Consider the following 6,916-nt stretch of genomic DNA (forward strand, 5'->3'; position numbering starts at 1 on the left):
AGCCATACGCATTTGCTTCATTCTGCCCAGGATGGAAAACCCCCATCCTTTGTGGCGGAAGGAAAACATGTAGGAGGCCATCGGTCTAAGCCTTAAATGTCACGGAGTGAGATTGTGCCAGAGCGGTTTCCATGCTGATGGGCCAAAACGGTGAAGAAAATGGAGTAAAAATGGGAAATGAATTAGGACGTTGAAGAAGGTAGGCAAACCATCATCACACCAGAGTAGGATTAAACCTAAAAGCACTACCTATTAGTCTTATTTGGAAGTTTGCAACTCATATCTCTCCCATGGTGAAGCCACATTAAGAATAGTAGATTAAATAAATAAATAAAGAGTAATGGCAGACTGTGACGATTGTCATCTATCACCCCCAGAGCTCCATGTTTCCTCGCGGTGCCAATGAAACCAGTGATCTAAATATTAACAAGTGGAACACATTGTAAACACTTAGTTCTATATTATGATCACTGTAAAGTCATTACGATAGAAATAAAAACTGTTTTTTATTTTAACTATTAATATTCATCAAATGTTAATGAAAATACCTAACAAATAATTATGAAAAACACATTGCTTAAGTGATAAAGATGAAAGAGATGATAATCATTGTGAATATTTAATCTGCAAAATAAAGAACATACCATTAATAAGACTTAATTATGTCATTAAATATTTAATTTTACTTTCACTCCTAAATTTTGTTTGCATTTTGCATATTTTAAATGTAAAAAGCTTTTTAATAAGATTTGTGGTTTCAGTGACATCAGATGTCGGAGCATTTAAGTTTGACTTACTGTCTTCATCAAACTGGTCAAACATCATTTTATTTATCACTAAGTGATATGAACGACTGTCTTTGCAGTTTACTACAAGTTATGCTTCACACAAAAGGGGGCTTTAATAATTGATTCTAAGTTATACCCACAAAAACAACATTTTCTAGTGATGAAGACAAATAATTGCTTCCCCCCAACTTTTTTTTTTGAGTTTCACACCACATCTTTTAATATCTGCCTAGGAGAATACAGATCTGCTTCTGCCTAAGTTTGCTCTAGAATAAGTCCTACCCCAGCCACAAGTAGATCTGCTCATTGTCTCAGAATTGGGCCCATCACTCATAGCTCCTGTTTCTGGGGGTGTGCTTGCAATTACAGAGAGTAAGAAAGTTTCCTGCTGCTGCAGAGTGGCTCTTGGAACTCCCGGCCTGACCCTGGCTTGCAGCGGCCCCCTCCTCTCAGGTGATCGGCGCAGGGCTTGGCTGTGCGTCTCAGTGGGACAGCCAGCCTACACACAGCATAGGGACGCAGCTTGCGCGGTTCGCGAGAACCAGCTGTGTGCCTCTCTTCCCATTCTGTGTTCAGCGGCATCACTGGTCACTGGAAATCAGCCATGAAACATTTACGCCAAAGAAATGGGCCAGTGCCACAAATCAGAGCTCCACCTTGCCCCCCGCCCCCACCCCAGAGAGCCAGCTGTTAAACATTTAGCGGGCACATGACCGAGCACACGGACAGGGGTCAGGACTTGATGCTCCACCGTCTCCCTTCTAACCCCTGCCCAGCGGGGGCCTCCAATGACTCAAAGCTCAGTGGGAGGGGTGCCAATGCTCTGCAGTCGCCTGCTGACCAGGACACCTAGTGCCCACCTTGGCCCCAGGCAGCTCTGTACAGTGTGGCAGGTGAAGCTTCCTTCCCTTGTGTCCATGTCTCCTGACCACCTTCTCTTCCTGGTCAGACAACTGAGGCAGTGAGGTGAATGGCCATGGCAGGCGTTTCCTTTGTGGACTAGAACCCAAAGAGGTTTTAGTTGGGAGGTACGGTTGCTGCTCAGGCAGTGTCTCCACCTGAGCTCTGACGGTCAAGCAGAGAGCTGGACGAGAGGCAAGGGAGCAGGTGTCCCAGATGGCCCAGCACTGAGGGCCTCTGGTCCCAGACAACCCTAGATGCTTGGTCACCCTCAGGCCATCTCTGATCATTTCTTTCAGTGAGGCTAGACACCGGATGAGATTAGGAGAGGCAGGTCTTTGGAAAGGCCTCTTCCTTTTCTGGAAGCAGCTAGAAAGGACAGGAGAAAGCAGGAAGGAACCAGAAGTCCCAAGGAGAAATGCAGTGTCTCCATCCTTGTGCACCAACGAGGGGCCTGAAGCTTCGGTCTGTGGCTTACTTAGAACCCCAATTACCTAATCTCCAGGGCTTTAGGAAGGTGAGCCCCAGGCATTGGTGGAGTCCTGCAGGGAGGCTGGTATGGCCTCCTGCCTCCTGGCTGTTAGATCTGCGCAGGCTCATCAATATTCTGGGGCTCTCCACTCAGTCCGCTCAAAATTTCCCAGTCCCCGCAAACATGCTCTTTTGGGTGTTCCTTTGCAACTTGGCTGTCAGTGCCTGACTGGCATACCGATCCGGCCCTTGGGGTAGCAACCTGGCACATCCCCCTGTCGCTACTAGACAGACAGGCCCATCCTGACCCCCGAGGCAGGCTTCACAAGGACATGCTGGCCCTTTTCAGAGGAGACGCTGGGGTAGATGCTAAACTTCCAGCTTTAAAAGAATGAACAGTGACTGGAATAACAATGGGGGGAGTCTCCTGGACTCATGATGCTCAAGCTTGTCTTAGAATCGAGCCACATTTAATGATCTCCCCAGTTTCCCACCTCTTTGGTGAGTGAGAGAATGGGGTGGGTTCCAGGGCTGCTGATCTGGGGGTGGTGTTGTGTGATGCTACCCCCTCCTGGGGAGCTCTGCCTACAGAAGGGGTGCTGTCCGCAGGCTGGAGGCTGTCTTGTCAACCAGCAAGAGGTGGATTCACTAGAGGTTCAGAGGCTGAGACGTGTGATGTTAGTCGCTGATAAGGCCTGACCGCTCATCTGCTTTGCCTTCCTCCACCCCCCTGCTGGTTCCCATCCTTCTGAGGAGCTGCTCAGGGACCACCCCTCTGGTATGTCCTCTTTCATCTCCACACCTGAGTCGGGGGCTCCTCCAGGCTCACCTAGCACTTCATGAGTCAATCTTTCATAGTCCTTACTCCTAACAGCACGTTCTATTTTTCTCCTCCTCTAGGACTTCTAGGTGGAAGGGACCTGGTCTTATCATCTTTGTATCGATAGCAGAGCCTAATATTCAGTAAGTGCTAAATAAATGGCTATTGAGTATTTTGAATGCTTGGAGGATTCCCTACATTCCTTTGAATCACAGCTCAAGGGATTACCCCTCCCAGGAAGCTTTTTTAGGGTTAACCAAGGGCACTTCTACATTTCAGTACAATCCCAACCATTCTTCATTTTAGGAAATAGTGACTATGGCATAATTAATACTGATATCTAATATCGATTAAACACTTACAACGTGCCAGGGTCTGTGGTAAGCACTACATATGCATTCCATTCCTTAATTTTCACAAAACTCCCTGAATTAAATTCTGTTAACATTATCCCCATGTTACAGATGATAAAAACTGGTATTGAAGTATTGAGAGGCTAAGAAACTTAAGTTGACTTATCTCAAATTGGCAAAGTCAGGATCAAACCCATCCACTATGAGTTACTTATCATGTCCTAGTCTCTCTAAGTTTTATACTGGCTGCATAGCGAATGAATGACTAAAAGCTTCAGGGTGGCATTGCTGTGATGATGAAACGTTCTGTGTCTGTCCAGTCACGGTTCAGTTGGCAGCCACTATTCTCTTCTCGCGTGGCTACTGAGCACCTGACATGTGGCGAGGGTGCCTGAGAAAATAAACTTTTAAATTGTGTTTATTTATTTATTTATTAGATTTTATTTATTTGTTCATGAGATACAGAGAGAGGCAGAGACACAGACAGAGGGAGAAGCAGACTCCTCACAGGAAGCTCGATGTGGGACTCGAGCCCGGGACCCGGGATCATGCCCTGAGCCAAAGGCAGATGCTCAACTGCTGAGCCACCCAGGCCTCCCAAATTTTTAAATTTTAACTAATGTAAATTTAAATAGCTTCATGTGGCTAATAGCTACTGTATTGGACATCACAGCTCCAGAAGATCAAGGACATGTTTTAATTATCTTTCCCAAGTATCTGACCATGTAGTCCACGGCCATCAAAAGAAGGACTCAGGATGGCTCGTCTTAGTATCTTTCTTCGCTGGGAAAATACTCGGGTGTAACTTGCACTGAATTAGTGAAATAAGCCCATCAAGTTCTTAAAGTGTTTTTCTTCTCTAGAGCTTTCCTTCATATGAAAACATGGACAATTCTAGTTTCTTTGGCCTAGTGTGGGGCATTATCTTATATGCTCCTAAAAGCAACTGTGTGGCCTAATTCCCATGTTACAACTGAGGAAAACTCTGAAAGTAACACTCAGAAAGCGACAGAGACGTGGCTTGAACTGAGTCTGTGTGATTCAGGCCCAACAACTGAAGGTGTAAGATGGAAAGTCATCTCAATCACAGGATGATCTTTGTTCAAGGTCAGAGAGAAGTAATCAACGTTGGCCACCTATTCAAAGTGTGTGTGTGTGTGTGTGTGTGTGTGTGTGTAGTCATTGATCCAAGAATGATACAAGGCAAGTGGTTAGATTTAGTGTCTGAACAAAATAGGCCTACTCTTACTGCTTTGTGTTCCTCATAGTAGAGTAGAAAAGTTCTAGAGCTGTAAAGTTCAGTACAGTAGCCATTAGCCGCCTGTGGCTTCTGAGCCCTCGAAAAACGGCATCATTGAGATGTATTGCGAGCGTAAAACACACACCAGATTTTAGGGATTTAATATGAAAAAAAAGAATATAAAATGCCTCATGATCATTTCTATATGGATTCTACTGAAGTGATTATATTTTAGATATACTGCAGTTATATGATGTTATTTGTTTCTTTTTACTTTTTTAATATGGCTACTAGGAAAGGTAGGCATATCCATGGCTGAAAGGTCATTATTAAGGGATGTGAGGTCAGTGACTTGTTGAAACTCTCCTCAGCCTCCAGAAACACTTTCATCCCAATAATACCTGCCCAGAAATGAAGCAAAGTTGGTCAGCCATAAATAGGGCTTGGGCCTGTCCCTCCGTCCTGGCCCCTCCAGGTCGCGCTCAGGGCTCTGCTCTCGCCTTCCCCAGCCACACCTGGAGCTCTTGACACCCTGCAACACTTCTGCCATAAACCACCCTATCATTTCTTTCTTGAGCAGAGTGTTTCGTCATTCCTCTCTGGGAGGCTGGTTAGTGATGAGACCATGACACAGAAAAATGACCTGATCTCTCCAAGGTCGTTCTGGAAAGGCTGTGGCCGAGCCCAGCGGGGCGTGCAGTCTACCGCAGAGTTAACCGCCCGGAGCAGCCTGGAGATGCTTTTCCAGTGGATGATCTTAGCTGCAGGGAGGCAGGTTCAGTGCCCGGCTTGCAGGGGGGGCAGGATTTGGTGTCTGACCGTCCCTGACCCCGCCCGTGATCGTAGTATTCACCGCTCTCTGGGCTCAGACAACTTCCATTCTCCTCACGGGGGTGGAAAGGGCCGTAGTATTCCTCTTTGATGATTTAAAAGTGTTCTGTGCCTTCTCCTCTTTCCTCTTCATATCCAGCCCTCTCCCTTCCCGCGCTGCTTTTCACGTTTCCATGGTAACCACTTCTATTGTATCTCTGACTGTGAAGAGAAATCTTGCAGATGTTAGTAGGGATCCAACACCTTCCAGGAGCTATTTTGATTCACAGCCTCCTTATCTCCCTGCGCTAATTTTCTTGTCCTTTCTTCTCCTACAGCTGCCTCTTTGCACCCCCCACCCAGGTACCGGCCAGCCCTTTAGCCTGGCTCCGTCTGTCCTCAGTGGGAGCCTGGGGGACCCGGGAGATGGCCAACATCTCTGGGGCTCATAAACCTTAATTCTTCAGGTGGCTCCGACACAACGCCTCGGCCCTCTTGACCACCAGCTGCACCTGCTCTTCCTCCAGGCGCACTGGCCTCCGCCCCAGCCTCACGGAAGGCTCATGATGACCCTGTCCACGCGTTTGAACATCTTCATTCTGTGCATTTCCCTCCAAGAGGTCAGCCAGTTCTCCTTACCAGTTTGGAGGGCAGGGCAGACATAGAAACACCCTCACACTCTTGTGCGCGCACACACACGCACACGTACATGCACATGCACATTCGTCAGGGCTTTGAAGACCTGCCACACCTGAATGGCCCACCTCCCCTTCCGGGCCAGGCTCAGCTGGCCATCTGGAAAGGCAATCAGAAGGGGGCTTTCTCGGTCACCTCCCTTTGCCCACAGTCCCTCCCTGGAACTGGGCATTATTCTTTTGATTACACAAGCCTGACAGCCTGATCATAATAAACATGTAACTGAAGAGAACCTATTCCTTTCCAGCCGCATTATTTATTCACCTAAAGCAAAGGCTGAGCTATATTTAGCATATGATGTCAGTGGGTTGTTTGGATTCTTGGAAATTGGCAGGAAGCCACCTCTCACATGATATATGAAATCACTGATAAATGCTTCTTTTCACCAAAAGAAAAACAGCTTAATAAATGCGGTTCTTTTCTGCTTTCATCTTCTCTCCCCTCACTCCCTCCCTCCCTCCCTCTCCTCCACCATCCTTCCTCCCCGTCGGTCCCTCCTCCTCCACCTCCTCCCACCCCTTCCACGTCTGGGATTTGTCTTTCTGTGGCACAGCTCAGCAGAGCCTGTGAAGTGGAAATGAGTTGCTCAATATCACAGATCAAAATGAGGCTGTTGGGATGCTCAGGATGGTTTTTTTCCTCTCTTAGAGCCTGGAAGGCTGCCAAAGTGCTAGCGAATCAGACACACACATACACAAAAAGGCAAATCTATACAGCAGTGGCTTTATGGGGCCGAGTATTTATGGTGCAGCACGAGCTCTAGGTTGCTGTTTTGCAGGCGAAGATGGGAAATAGATAGTGATTCAGGATTGCCATTAAGTGTGAAAACAGCCCCTGT

Source organism: Canis aureus, chromosome 4 (assembly GCF_053574225.1).
Source record: "Canis aureus isolate CA01 chromosome 4, VMU_Caureus_v.1.0, whole genome shotgun sequence".
In the NCBI taxonomy this organism is placed as follows: domain Eukaryota; kingdom Metazoa; phylum Chordata; class Mammalia; order Carnivora; family Canidae; genus Canis; species Canis aureus.